The sequence below is a fragment of the Mauremys mutica genome, chromosome 6 (assembly GCF_020497125.1).
Source record: "Mauremys mutica isolate MM-2020 ecotype Southern chromosome 6, ASM2049712v1, whole genome shotgun sequence".
In the NCBI taxonomy this organism is placed as follows: domain Eukaryota; kingdom Metazoa; phylum Chordata; order Testudines; family Geoemydidae; genus Mauremys; species Mauremys mutica.
In genome coordinates, this window is record NC_059077.1 from 17,782,677 (window position 1) to 17,796,305 (window position 13,629).

Below are 13,629 nucleotides of genomic sequence, written 5' to 3' on the forward strand. Positions count from 1 at the left end.
CAATGGTCAGAGCCAGGATTCCTGGGGAAGGTAAGGACAGGAGCAGGCATGCATTAGAGCAAGGGCTGGATGAAAAAGCAGGTCTAGCACAGCTGCAGGCATAAGTGACTTTGAGCAGCCACTATGCTGCTGGAGCTACAAGTTTTAAATGGTGATCTGTTGGGCCTCCTGTCCAATCAGGGAGCACAGTCACTTAGTGTAGCTTTATTGTACCTAGCCAAGCTCATTGGGTTGCTAGGCAACCACACCAGGAGCCAGATTAGTTCCTGACATCTGTCCTGTATTAATCATTGCTATTCAATACCACTCAATAAAGAAGCCCTGAGGACACCCCAAAACACATGGGATCCAAGTGAATGATGGTGAGTATAGATCATGCTTCTCATTTATTCTTTGCAAAGTCTCATTTCTAGAAAACAACTTCTGTTAATGATCTGTGGCCCCATTTCATGCCTGCACTCCAGTTCTTAAATCCCAGAGCATCCTTACAGAGAAAGTTACATGCCTTAATGAAAGAAAGTTTCTGAAGTGTTTAACCAGGGTGCTAACCTCCCACTGTCTGAGGGACAGGAGTAATATAATTAAACTGAATATTCAATGTCTCCCTTACTCCCCTCAAACACTCCCCTGTGATCTTACTGAACCTTCTTTATCCAGCTCAGTATGTAATCCTTTTGAGATACGTTGGTTAAGTCAGAATGAGATTTGCCACCTGTGTCACCATCCAAGGCTCCCATTACATGGTTGCAACTGAAAGGTAAGATTTTTAAAAATGAGTTCCTCCTTCAAATATATCACCTTGTTCTGACTCTCCTCATCTTTCATTGACACGGTATTATGGTTAAGTTAACATACACATTTAAGAATAACAATATCAAACGAAGATTTCTTTCTCTGCATGAAATCCTGACCTCACTGAAGTCAATGGAAGCATTGCTATTGACCTCAGTGGGATTTGGATAGATATTTTTGGTCCTACAAAATCCAGGAACTATACTGCATATCCATCTACTGGCACCTTAACTATTTACATATATACAGACATCAAACATGCCTGTAACAGCTGGGTTTTGCTCACATCCCTTGAGAGCTCAAAAACCTCCCTAGCTCTGTGTGCTTTGTGCAAGAGTCAATGAAAATGATAATCCCTGCCCACAATCACAATTGCATGAAAAATGAGGAGACGGGGCTATGGCTTGGCTCCTCCCCTGAACTCTTCTGCTCAGCTTACACAATGGGCCAGGTTGTTCACTGAGAGATAAATCACGTGCAGTCCCTCCCGAGGCAGTACCCCCCCCGCCCCACAACATAAGCCAGTGCTGAAATGGCACAATTTGGCTCAGAAAGAAGGCATGGTCTAGGTCTGGCTATGCCTGCAGCAATAAAAAAAATTAACACTGAGAGTGCGGGAAGGCATGTGTGATCTTCAGATTGCAGTAGTTTAGGGTTTGGTCCTGCCTACATTGATGTCAATGAGAGCTTAGCCATTCAGGGCTGTAACTAGGGTGGGGCAAGAGGGGCAGCTGACCAGGGCACAAAGCAGGCGGGGGCGCAAAAAGGGGGCAGCGCAAGATGGGGCCCAGCAGCATCAGCCCTCCCCACAGGATTGGGCCCAGAAGGGCCAGCCGGAGTCAGTGGGCATAGTTGGGGGGGCATTGCTCCCCCCCTCCCCCAACAGAGGCCCAAACTGGGAACAGAGGGGGTTTCCAGAGCTGCTTCTCCTGCTGGGTGCTCACTGCCTTTGCAGCTGGACACCGCCTCCTGGGTCCTAGTGCCAATCTTCTCCTACGTATGCTGAGTGCCCTATATGGCCACCATCCTGTTTTCTGTACAAGGATGAGTTCCCCTGGGAGGAGGAGGCAGTGAGGAAGAGAAGGGAATAGGGGAATGGGGCAGGGGAGAGGAAAGGGGATAGGGTGGGGAAAGGGAGGGGAGGAGATGAGGCAGGGGGCAGTGAGGGAGGGATGGGGAAGAGAAGGGGCTAGGGGAGTGGGAGGAAGTGGGAGCCCTGCATGCAGCGTCCAGCAGCAGCAGCAGCTGGGCCTCCCCCATTAAACTGTCCCATCCACCCCTCCCCCCAGCATCGGCAGCCCACTCTCAGTGGGTACCCCAGCCGCAGGTATCCCCTCTATTACTCTCCAAATACCCCCTCCAGCACCCCCCAAATATCCCTCCCTGTACACAGAAATCCATCCAGCATCCCCCAAACAGCCCCTCTCTCTGGCAGTGTCCTCTATTTGGGAACTTGAAATATAATAACCCTAAGGGTTGCTCTGTTCTCACAGCCTTGGTTTCCGGAACTGGTGGGAGTGAGTCCACCCTGCCAGCAGCCGCCTGTCCCCAGCACACCGGCTCGCGTGGCTGAGCTCAGAACTCGAGCTGTGTGACTGCGAGCCCGGCAGCCATGGGGCAGAGGCAGGGCAGTCAAGGGGAGCAAGGAAGCCAAGGGGAGCAATGAGCAGTTCTACTCTGCACACAGGGACTGTTGGGAGAGGGACCTGGCTGCAATGGCAGGTTCCTGGGTGACGAGCAGGGTGTAACTAGGCTGCTAAGAGGCAGGTGCCCAAGGGGAATGAGTATTGCAGAGAGCGCCTTGGGGAGCATCTGATGACAGCCAGGCTGCATGGGCAAGGGCAGCTCCAGGGGGTGTCACTGGCCGATGCCAAGCTCCTTCGGGGAAGAGGCAAGAGCATGTCATGGTGCAGCTCGGAGCTGTGCCGCCTGCTCTGCCTGGGGAGCATCCACCCAGGCAGATGCAGCCCGGCTCGGGGAGCAGGGCAGGGGTGGGTAGAGGGAGCTTCCCTTATAGCGGCTGTGCTGTGGCAAAGGACTAAAAGCCAGCTGTCTAGAGCTTCCAGGTAGGAGAGCAGCATCTTACCAGAAGTGGGGAATCCAACCCAAGCAGACACAAGCCTACTGGAACTTAAGTCCAATGCCTTAACCACTTGGCCATTCTGGTGAGCACCATCAGACTTGACCAGCAAAAGAGTGACTTCTTGGGATCAAGCCAGCTGCCTTGAGCACGTGACCATGGCAGGCACAGTATCACCTACATAAGCATGCGTGGCAGAGGCAGGTAGGCTGGGGTCTGGCTCCATAGCTCAGGGGTTGGAGCATTGCTCTTGTAAACCAGGGCTTGTGAGCTCAAAGTTTGATGGAGCCTGAGCAGCAGTTTCTGGCTGGGTCTTTTGTCCCCACCCCAGTAGCGAGGTGCTTAGCTTTATTTATTAATTTTTGGGAGGGGTGCAGCAGGGCAGGATGCCAGAAGGCTTTGTTAAAGAGAAGCAGCAGAAGGCTTTGTTAAAGAGAAGCAGCAGCCTGAACTTTTGTGCCCATTGGTCATAGGGCAGCAACAGCAGGGCCCTACCAGAAGTGTGATTCAAACCCACACAGCCTCATGTCCATTAAAACTCAAGTTCAGCACCTTAACCATTCAGCCAGCCTGGCAAGTAGGCAAGAGCAGCCTAACCACTACACCCAAAAAGTCTTGGGCGTGCTTTGGTGCTCTCACTTTGGATAACTACCCAGCTAACTGGGTGTCACCTCTAGGAGATGCAAATATGATTGCTCCTCCCAGGCACTAAAATGCTTAGTTACAGCTCTGTAGCCATTGACTTAAACCAATGTAAGATCAGGCCCTTATTTGGTACATAGTTTCGAGTCTAATTTCTCCTCTCACATTGGTGAAAATCAGGAGTAACTGCACTGAAGTCACACCAATGATAACCAAGAGTCAGAGTTTAAGGCCAGAAGGACCATTCGATCATTTAATCTGGGCTTCTGTATCTCACAGGCCAGCAACATCACCCAGCACCTGCACACTAACCCAACAACCAAAATTAGACCAACATATTACAACCCCCAGGAGACTATGCTATTATGTGCCACAGGCAGCAAATAAAAGGGACTGAGGTACACTTGTGCCCCCACAGTGACAGGGAAATGATTGAGGAGAGAATCAGGACCTTATTTTCTAGTCCAAATCGGAAACTGAGAGAACAAAAACAAAAAAAAAACCCAACACATTTTAATAAACCAAACTGCCAACCAGGGCTAATTTTCAGCTTTCATCAACAGCATGCAAGTTTATTTAATATCACTAAGCCTCTACTTGAGAAGAACAACAAATTATGAGGAAAGCTTGACCTATATTTAAGGCAATTGTTAGTTTTCATTTCCTACATTTAAACTTTTTTTCTGCTTATGCTTTCCAGCTCTGCTAGTGAGAAATTAGAGCCATTAACAAACAAAGCAGAGAATGAAATTAATGGTGACTCACACAATGGCTGACATACTGAACTCCTTTTCTAACTGTCATCCATTGGAAAAGATATGGGGGAGGAGGGGGAAGACTGAACAATTTGGAAGTAAGAAAGAACTTGTAAAATATTCTCTGGTAAAGAGTAGATGAGGGAATGCATGGAAAAGATAAATGTATACAAATCAACTTTTTAGTTATGCAGTGTACATTAAGAGACATGGCTATATTGCAAAGGTGTATGGTTCAAGGCATGGCATTTAGAAAATATGATGTTTGGTGCCCTATAGATAGATTAGCTTAGATTGGCATCCTATTTATAAAATGTTGAAAATAGTACTTAAATACTGGAGTATTAGAAATAGCATTTGTCATTAAGCATACAATGTTATTCATAATAAATTAATAGAACAGCCAGTTCAGGAGTCTTAAATCCTTAGGTACATAAACAGTGTATTAGACAGACTTCCCACCACATGCTTTTGGCCTAGAATTTACCTTACTTACTGTCCACTAGAGTTAATATCTTTCTGATTATCCTTTATGACTTTAGTCTTCCTGCACTATAGAATGTGCTGCAGAGAATGATATTCCTACTGAGGGACATACTTATTTTCCCTACTGAAAAGTAAATTAGCCAGCATGAGTTTTAAGGGAACCTGACTTGGTAAAATAGAGGTAAATCTAGTCTCAGATATGGGGTAGGGACTGAGTGAACACTAGCTACATGTTTCTGAAATATAGATGACCAACCCCTTCCAGAATTGCACAATAAAAGGTTGATTTCACTGTTTGCAGAAATTCACTCAAAATCCGTGCTTAAGCACCTTTATTTTATAAAGGGTAGCAAATAGTCTGGTAAATTTACTTCCTGAAGCCCAGCTTTACAGACAAGATCCACTCTTGTTCAGCTCCATTACATAGCATTCCATCCCCGCTACATCAGATATCCATTCCTCTCCTGTACCCACTGGAATGCATGCTCCATCACTAAAATGATGATCATCATCCACAATCTTTTCATCTCCTGCTCCTCCAATTTCCTGGCACGAGCTGAAGACTAGATCTCCCACTGTAACAGTGCTTCAGCATTTATGGTAAATACACACACACTGTCCCAAGTCTACCCTTAGGTAATGTGGTGGCAACATCAAGCTATCTGCTCCTCCTGCTCTCGTCTCCTCCCTCTTCCAAGTGAAATCCCACCGACTTCAATGTTGCCATTTTCTACAATCCATCCAACTCCTCTCCAATCCTTCTCTGAATTTCACACTTGGATCTGCAGCAGAATGTCTTGAAAGTGGGGCTCACACTGCTGTGTCACAAATTAATAGTAAATGAAAAGTCCAAAGATTGCGTCACCATAAGCATGTATTTATAAGAAATTACTATATGGTGTCATTCAGCACTTCCAGTCATCAGTGGAAGAGATTCAGCAAGATCTTCCAGATTAATACAAAATAGAGGGAAATGATGGTGTTTACTCCTAAAATATGGAAGCTGGCTTAAAACAGTCAGTTGAATATGAAATAAAATGTACAAAGCACATGTGATGTGGGTTTTTTAAAAACAAAACCCTCAATCTGTGACTATCTTGGATCCTCTGTAAATTCTTAAGGAATCTACTGATACTTGTCATCCTTGGAAGTTGTTATAAAAGCCCTGACACCAAAATAATTTTGTCAGAGCTACTAATCTGAATAATTGCCAGATTGACCTATTATCTGTGGGTCAAGTAAATCCACAAGATCCACTTGAACAGTAAGTTATCTGACTTTCTACACTGACATCAACTGAGTGGACAAGCACAAATACAATTATTCAGGAGATGAAATGTTACAGGAAGGGTAATCTTTCAACAGATGGGGAAGATGCCTCTTGTGGGGCATTAGAACCAGTCTTCTGAAAAGGAATGTTCATGAGTTTTCAAGAGAACTTTGTGAAAACCATCCAGGTAGGGAAGCCTTAGCTAGTCAGCCTGATTGGCAGCCAGCTATAGACAGGGATATTGAAGAAACATTTCATAACTGTAAGCCTTGCTCTTTTGAATGAACACAAAGGTTTGACCTGCACTAACAAGTTGTCATCATACCCATGGTAGCATAATGTGTTGTTTCTTTCTTTGTTGAAAATTTTCTGACAGGTAAAATGTCCTCAGTTAATGCCTCAAAATGGCCCTGTGTGCATTGTTCCTCACTTTCTTTTTTCAAAAAATTCAGAGCCAGATCCTTTGTGCTGCACTGGTGGGGACAGAAATATTGTTTAAACTGGGCGAAACTTGCATGAGGTAAAGCTGGTATAGCAAATTCTATTTTACCTGTTTTGGGCACCCCTCGCCTCCACTATAGGGGATATTCTGGGGCATGAAGGATGGTGGCTGGAGTTCCTCATGAAGCATATAGCTCTGGCTATTTTGATCGAGCAGAACAGCCCTTTGGGGCTTGTTGCTGCCATTGCAACTTATAGCAGTCCCAAAGCTGCTCTAAATTGGACCGAGGACCAAACTGACAGCTGTCTGCCCCCCAGTTTTGGGAAAAGGGATGGGTCAGAAAGGTGTCTTAATGTCACCTCCCCTGATCTCACCACGTAGAGCTTGACTGAATCCTATAATCTGGATCTGAGGACTATCATCAATCTAACTTTGATAATGCATTTGGTGCAAACATAAGGATATAAAGGAAGGATATAAAGGATATAAAGACACATTGTATGTCTGCCTCTCTGGCCTTTCAATTTCAATGGACACTCAACACAAGACATGTCAAAAGCAGAAATATTGCAGTGGCTTATATATGTCTTCCCACTGCTCCTTCTTCGTCTGCCCCACAATTATTTTGTAACACTAATTTAATCAGAAAAAATATGGCAATGGGTCCCAGACAACATCTGAAGAAATCCAAGTACGGCTTGCAAGTTTGTGAACTTCAACGTGTTTTATCTGTCCCTATACAACCCATATTCCATTGGTTATGCTGAACATTTTTTAGAACTGCCATGAAAACTATCAAGGAAGATAAACTATCTTTAAATCAGAAAATACCTTCTTCCCTGCTATCTTATCTAGCAACACCACATTGTTCTACAGAATGCATGCCTGTGCAACTACTGTTGGGAAGTAGTTGACTGTGAGACCCAACTTGAGTAAGAGTATATATAGCTTTAAAAAATAAATAAAAAGCAGTCTACCAGGTCTTTCAAAGCCTAATTTTATTGTTTGCTTAAACTGATTATCATTACTTTAAATACCAACCAATACCCTTGCAAGCATTTTTAGAAGTCATGGGCTTTCACTGGCTGCAATTTTTACTTGTCTATATGAAACCTAACCTGAGTTCCTTCTGGCTTTAGCTATCTCCACTCTCCCTCTGAAACTCTGTTCGATCTTGTTTCTTATCTAGGTTCTTTTTTTTTTTTAGCTGGTCTTCTCTCTCAAGTGAAAGACTTCTTTATGCTGGCCAAACTCAGCTTTTCCATTCTCCCAGGTTCCTGGGATCTGCCTCTCTCCTGTGTTGGCCAGACAACTGCCTGGCTCTCCTTCTCTTTCCTCCTCTGGCTGGAAAGTCTGGTCCCATTTGCCTTGCCACTCCTGATTCAGAATAGCTGGTGGAAGGAATGACTCAACTGTCCACCAAAATATCATCTGATGAGACCTGATGATACAGCACCTTGCCCTTGCTGATGGAAAGGGCATTTCTGATATTGTTCTGCATGGCCTCAAATGCAGTCACATAGAATCATAGAACTGGAAAGGACCTTGAGAAGTCATCTAGTCCAGTCACCTGCACTCACGGCAGGACTAAGTATTATCTAGACGATCCCTGACAGGTGTTTGTCCAACCTGTTACTAAAAATCCCCAATGATGGAGATTGTACCATTCCCTAGGCAATTTATTCCAGTGATTAACCACTCTGACAGTTAGGAAGTTTTTCCTAATGTCTAACCTAAACCGCCCTTGCTGCAATTTAAGCCCATTGCTTCTTGTCCTATCCTCAGAGGGTAAGAAGAACATTTTTTCTCCCTCCTCCTTGCAAAAACATTTTATGTATTTGAAAACTGTTATCATGTCCCCCCTCTGTCTTCTCTTCTCCAGACTAAACAAACCCATTTTTTTTCAATCTTCCCTCACAGGTCATGTTTTCTAGATCTTTAATCATTTTTGTTGCTCTTCTCTGGACTTTCTCCAATTTGCCCACATCTTTCCTAAAATGTGGCACCCAGAACTGGACACAATACTCTAGTTGAGGCCTAATCAGCGCGGACTAGAGTGGAAGAATTACTTCTCGTGTCTTGCTTACAACACTCCTGCTAATACATCCCAGAATGATGTTTGGTTTTTTTGCAACAGCATTACACTGTTGACTCATATTTAGCTTGGGATCCACTATGACTCCCAGATCCCTTTTCGCAGTACTCCTTCCTAGGCAGTTATTTCCAATTTTGTATGTGTGGAACTGATTGTTCTTTCCTAAGTGGAGTACTTTGCATTTGTCATTATTGAATTTTATCCTGTTTACTTCAGACCATCTCTCCAGTTTGTCCAGATCATTTTGAATTTTAATCCTATCTTCCAAAGCACTTGCAACCACTCCCAGCTTGGTATTGTCCCAAACTTTATAAGTGTACTCTCTATGTCATTATCTAAATCATTGATGAAGATATTGAACAGAACTGGACCAAGAACGGATCCATGCGGGACCCACTCATTACGCCCTTCCAGCATGATTGTGATAACTACTCTCTGGGAACAATTTTCCAGCCAGTTATGCAGCCTCCTTATAGAAGCTCCATCTAAGTTGCATTTCCCTAGTTTGTTTATGAGAGGATCATGCTAGACAGTATCAAAAGCCATACTAAAGTCAAGATATACTACATCTACCACTTCCCCCCATCCACAAGGCTTGTTACCCTGTCAAAAAAAGCTATCAAATCCATGCTGCCTGTTTTTTATCACCTTAGTATCTTCTAGGTGTTTGCAAATTGATTGCTTAATTATTTGCTCCATTATCTTTCTGTGTACAGAAATTAAGCTGACTGGTCTGTAATTCCCTGGGTTGTCCTTATTTCCCTTTCTATAGATGGGCACTATATTTGCCCTTTTCCAGTCTTCTGGAATGTCTCCCGTCTTCCATGACTTTTCAAAGATAATCGCTAATGGCTCAGATATCTCCTCAGACAGCTCCTTGAGTATTCTAGGATGCATTTCATCAGACCCTGGTGATTTGAAGACATCTAACTTGTCTAAGTAATTTTTGACTTGTTCTTTCCCTATTTTAAACTCTGATCTTACCTCATTTTCATTGGCATTCTCTATTTTAGACGTCCCATCCCCACCAACCTTCTTCGTGAAAACTGAAACAGAGTCATTAAGCACCTCTGCCATTTCCACATTTTCTGTTATTGTCTTTCCCCCCTCATTGAGTAACAGGACTACCCTGTCCTTGGTCTTCCTCTTGTTTCTAATGTACTTGTAGAATGTTTTCTTGTTTCCTTTTATGTCCCCAGCTAGTTTGATCTCATTTTGTGCCTTGGCTTTTCTAATTTTGTCCCTACTTACTTGTATTATTTGTTTATATTCATCCTTTGTAATTTGACCGAGTTTCCACTTTTTGTAGGACTCTTTTTTAAATGTTAGATCATTGACGATCTCCTGGTTAAGCCAGGGTGGTCTCTTGCCATACTTTCTATCTTTTCTACGCAGTGGGATAGCTTGCTCTTGTGCTCTTAATAATGTCTCACTGAAAAACCACCAACAGTCTTCAATTGTTTTTCCCCTTAGACTAGCTTCCCATGGGATTTTACCTACCAACTCCCTGAGTTTGCTAAAATCTGCCTTCTTGAAATCCATTGTCTTTATTGTGCTGTTCTCCCTCCTACCATTCCTTAGAATCATGAACTCTACCATGATCACTTTCACCCAAGTTGCCTTCCACTTTCAAATTCTCAATCAGTTCTTCCCTATTTGTCAAAATCAAATCTAGAACAGTCTCCCCTCTAGTAGCTTTGTCCAGCTTCTGAAATAAAAAATTGTCTCCAATACAGTCCAAGAACTTGTTGGATAATCTGTGTCCTGTTGTGTTATTTTCCCAACAGATGTCTGGGTAGTTGAAGTCCCCCATCATCATCAAGTCCTGTGCTTTGGATGATTTTGTTGGTTGTTTAAAAAAAAACAAAACTCATCCATCTCTTCTTCCTGGTTTGGTGGTCTGTAGCAGACGCCTACCATGACATCACCCTTGTTTTTACCCCTTTATCCTTACTCAGAGACTTTCAATAAGTCTGTCTCTTATTTCTATCTCAACCTCCGTCCAAGTGTATACATTTGTAATATATAAGGCAACTTCTTCTTATTTATGTATTTATTTTGTTCAGATTCCAGAAATGGTCATACATAATATAAAATCTACTTGAGCCTGACATAAGGCTGTCCATCATTTTTTTTAATTGAAAGGATTTCCCATAATTTATTTCTCTTTGCCACTAATGATGGGGTATTTATCTTTTCCCAAAAATGAGCTATTACACAGCTGGATGCTAGCAGTAATTGTGTTATCAAGGAGCCCTACTCCAAGTTAGTAACCTCTTTTAAAATGTTACCTAATAGACTCACTATGGGTTTTGTGGGTGGCCTTGCTTTAGTTACCTTGAAAATTCTATTTGTTCTTTTCTCCAGAAATACTATTATCTTAGGGCATTCACAGCATACATGCAGAAAGGTCCTTATTTCTCTCCATCCTCTCCATTATTTATATATATATATTACTTCACTTAAATGGTATGAGGTACCACCGATAACATATTTTGTAGTAATCTTCCTTAATAGTTACCCAAATAGATGAGACTTGAAATTAGATGAAGGTTTCTAACCATTAGAGAAGTGAAATTCTGGAACAGCCTTCCAAGGGGAGTAGTGGGGGCAAAAGACATATCTGGCTTTAAGACTAAGCTTAATAAATTTATGGAGGGGATGGTATGATGGGATAGCCTAATTTTGGCAATTAATTTGGCAAATGATCTTTGATTATCAGCAGGTAAGTATGCCCAGTGGTCTGTGATGGGATGTTAGATGGGGTGGGATCTGAGTTACTACAGAGAATTCTTTCCTGGGTGCTGGCTGGTGAGTCTTGCCCACATGCTCAGGGTTTAACTGATTTCCATATTTGGGGTCGGGAAGGAATTTTCCTCCAGGGCAGATTGGCAGAGGCCCTGGAGGTTTTTCGCCTTCCTCTGCAGCATGGGGCACGGGTCACTTGCTGGAGGATTCTCTGCAGCTTGAGGTCTTCAAACCACAATTTGAGGAATTCAATAACTCAGACATAGGTTAGGGGTTTGTTACAGGAGTGGGTGGGTGAGATTCTGTGGCCTGCATTGTGCAGGAGGTCAGACTAGGTGATCAAAATGGTCCCTTCTGACCTTAAAGTCTATGAGTCTATGAGTCTAACACCTCCTCCCTTTTTCCCTGCCTGTCCTTCCTGAGCAAGCTGTGCCCTTCTATACCAATATTCCAGTCATGCACATTATCCCACCAAGTCTCCATGATGCCAACGAGGTCATAGTTGTGTTTATTTACTAGCATTTCAAGTTCTTCCTGCTTATTCCCCATACTTCTTGCATTAGTATACAGACATCTAAGATACTGATTTGATTTCCAACCCCTCCCCCAGTTCTGTCTTGTCTCTCCCTTATTTCTGCTATAACAGCCCATGCTGCCACCCTTCTCCCAGGTCCCCATGTTTTTTTACTTACCTGTGGGCTTTGGTCACCTGCCCCCATTGAACCTAACTTAAAGCCCTCCTCCTCACTAGGTTAGCCAATCTGTAGCCAAATATGCTTGTCCTCTCTCTCGATAGGTGGACCCGATCTCCGTTTAGCAGTTCTTCTTCCTGGAACAGCATCCCGTGGTCAAAGAAGCAGAAGTCCTCCAGGTGACACCATCCTTGTAGCCAGGCATTCATCTCCAGGATGCATCTGTCTCTGCCGAGGCCCCTACCCTTGACTGTAAGGACTGAAGAAAAGCTTATAAGAAAAATATGTATCAAACACATTGTGTTCAAAATAATTTCTGTTTATCGCCATTATTGATATGCTGCACATTTACATAACAAGAAAGGAGAATGTTTTATTAGTTGGAATATAGCTCATACATATGAGGAGGAATAACGAGCTTGTGGCTAAAACACCACTGTATATTAGACTCTTTGGGTCCTATTCCCAGCTCTGCCACAGACTTCTTCTGTGAGCTTGAGCAATTTGCTTAGGCCAGAGTTTTCAATAGAGGCCAATAATTCTGAGTGCTCAACTGGAGATACTTTGGGCCTCCCCGTTTCAGAAGAGCTAAAACTCCAGTTTTAGTAAATGGAAACTTTGGCTGCTCAGCATCACTGACAATCAGGCCCATTGTCTCTAAAGATAGTCATCCAACTCTAATAATATATGGAGATATACCTAACTCATAGAGCTGGAAGGGACCCAGAAAGGTCATTGAGTCCAGCCCACTGCCTTCACTAGCAGGACCAAGTGCTGATTTTGCCCCAGCTCCCTAAGCAGCCCCCTCAAAGATTGAACTTACAACCCTGGGCTTAGCAGGCCAATGCTCAAACCACTGAGCTATCCCTCCCCTTAAAGGCCAGCTTTGAAAATATAGCTGTTACAATTCTTTGCCTCTGTTTTCGTCATCTGAGAAAAACAGATAGTAACTCCAACCTACCTCACAGAAATTATATGAAAACCAATTAAAGTTTGTAGAGTGCTTTCATAGTCTGAGATAGAAGGTTCTGAAGAAACACAAAACATGAATATTTACTCAAGACACTCAACTTTTCAAAAGGTTGCTCAACACTTTACATTCAGCATAGCTGCCACTTAAAGATAACAAGCAAACTTCTGCTCTCATTAACATCAGTACAACTCTATTCAAGCCAGTGAGGTTGTATGGCTATAGTTGAGAGCAGAATCTGGCACCAAAATATTCAGATTGTACCCCAAATCTTATCCTCTTACACTCGCAGTAACTGAAATACTCTTTCCCCTACAGTGAGTGAGGCTATGGCTACACTACAGTTTAAATCAACATGAGTAACCATTTATGCTGATTTAAGCACCGGTGCGAACTGTGCTATGTTGGCAGAAGAGCTTCTCATACCAACATAGCTACTGCCACTCAGGGGAGTGAAGTAATTAAGCCAATGAAAGAGCTCTCTTCTGTCAGCGTAGAACAGCTTAAACCGGCTCCACTAGAACAGAGGTTCTCAAACTGTGGTCTGTGGACCACCAGTGGTCTGCAAGCTCCATTCAGGTGGTCCATGGACAGTTCCCTCTCAGGTGCATGCCTGGGCAGCTGCACATGAGAGAATGAAGGCCACCCACCTAATTA

The 13,629-nt window shown here is 43.5% G+C and overlaps 1 long non-coding RNA gene across 1 annotated transcript; it reads left to right on the forward strand.

The window, feature by feature from the left end:
• Positions 1 to 237: 237 nt before the first annotated feature.
• Positions 238 to 12,243, forward strand: LOC123372189. The gene is made up of 4 exons (XR_006580163.1): positions 238 to 362; positions 658 to 757; positions 4,215 to 4,367; positions 12,107 to 12,243. It is a non-coding gene; the product is annotated as an uncharacterized LOC123372189 (long non-coding RNA).
• Positions 12,244 to 13,629: the final 1,386 nt, after the last annotated feature.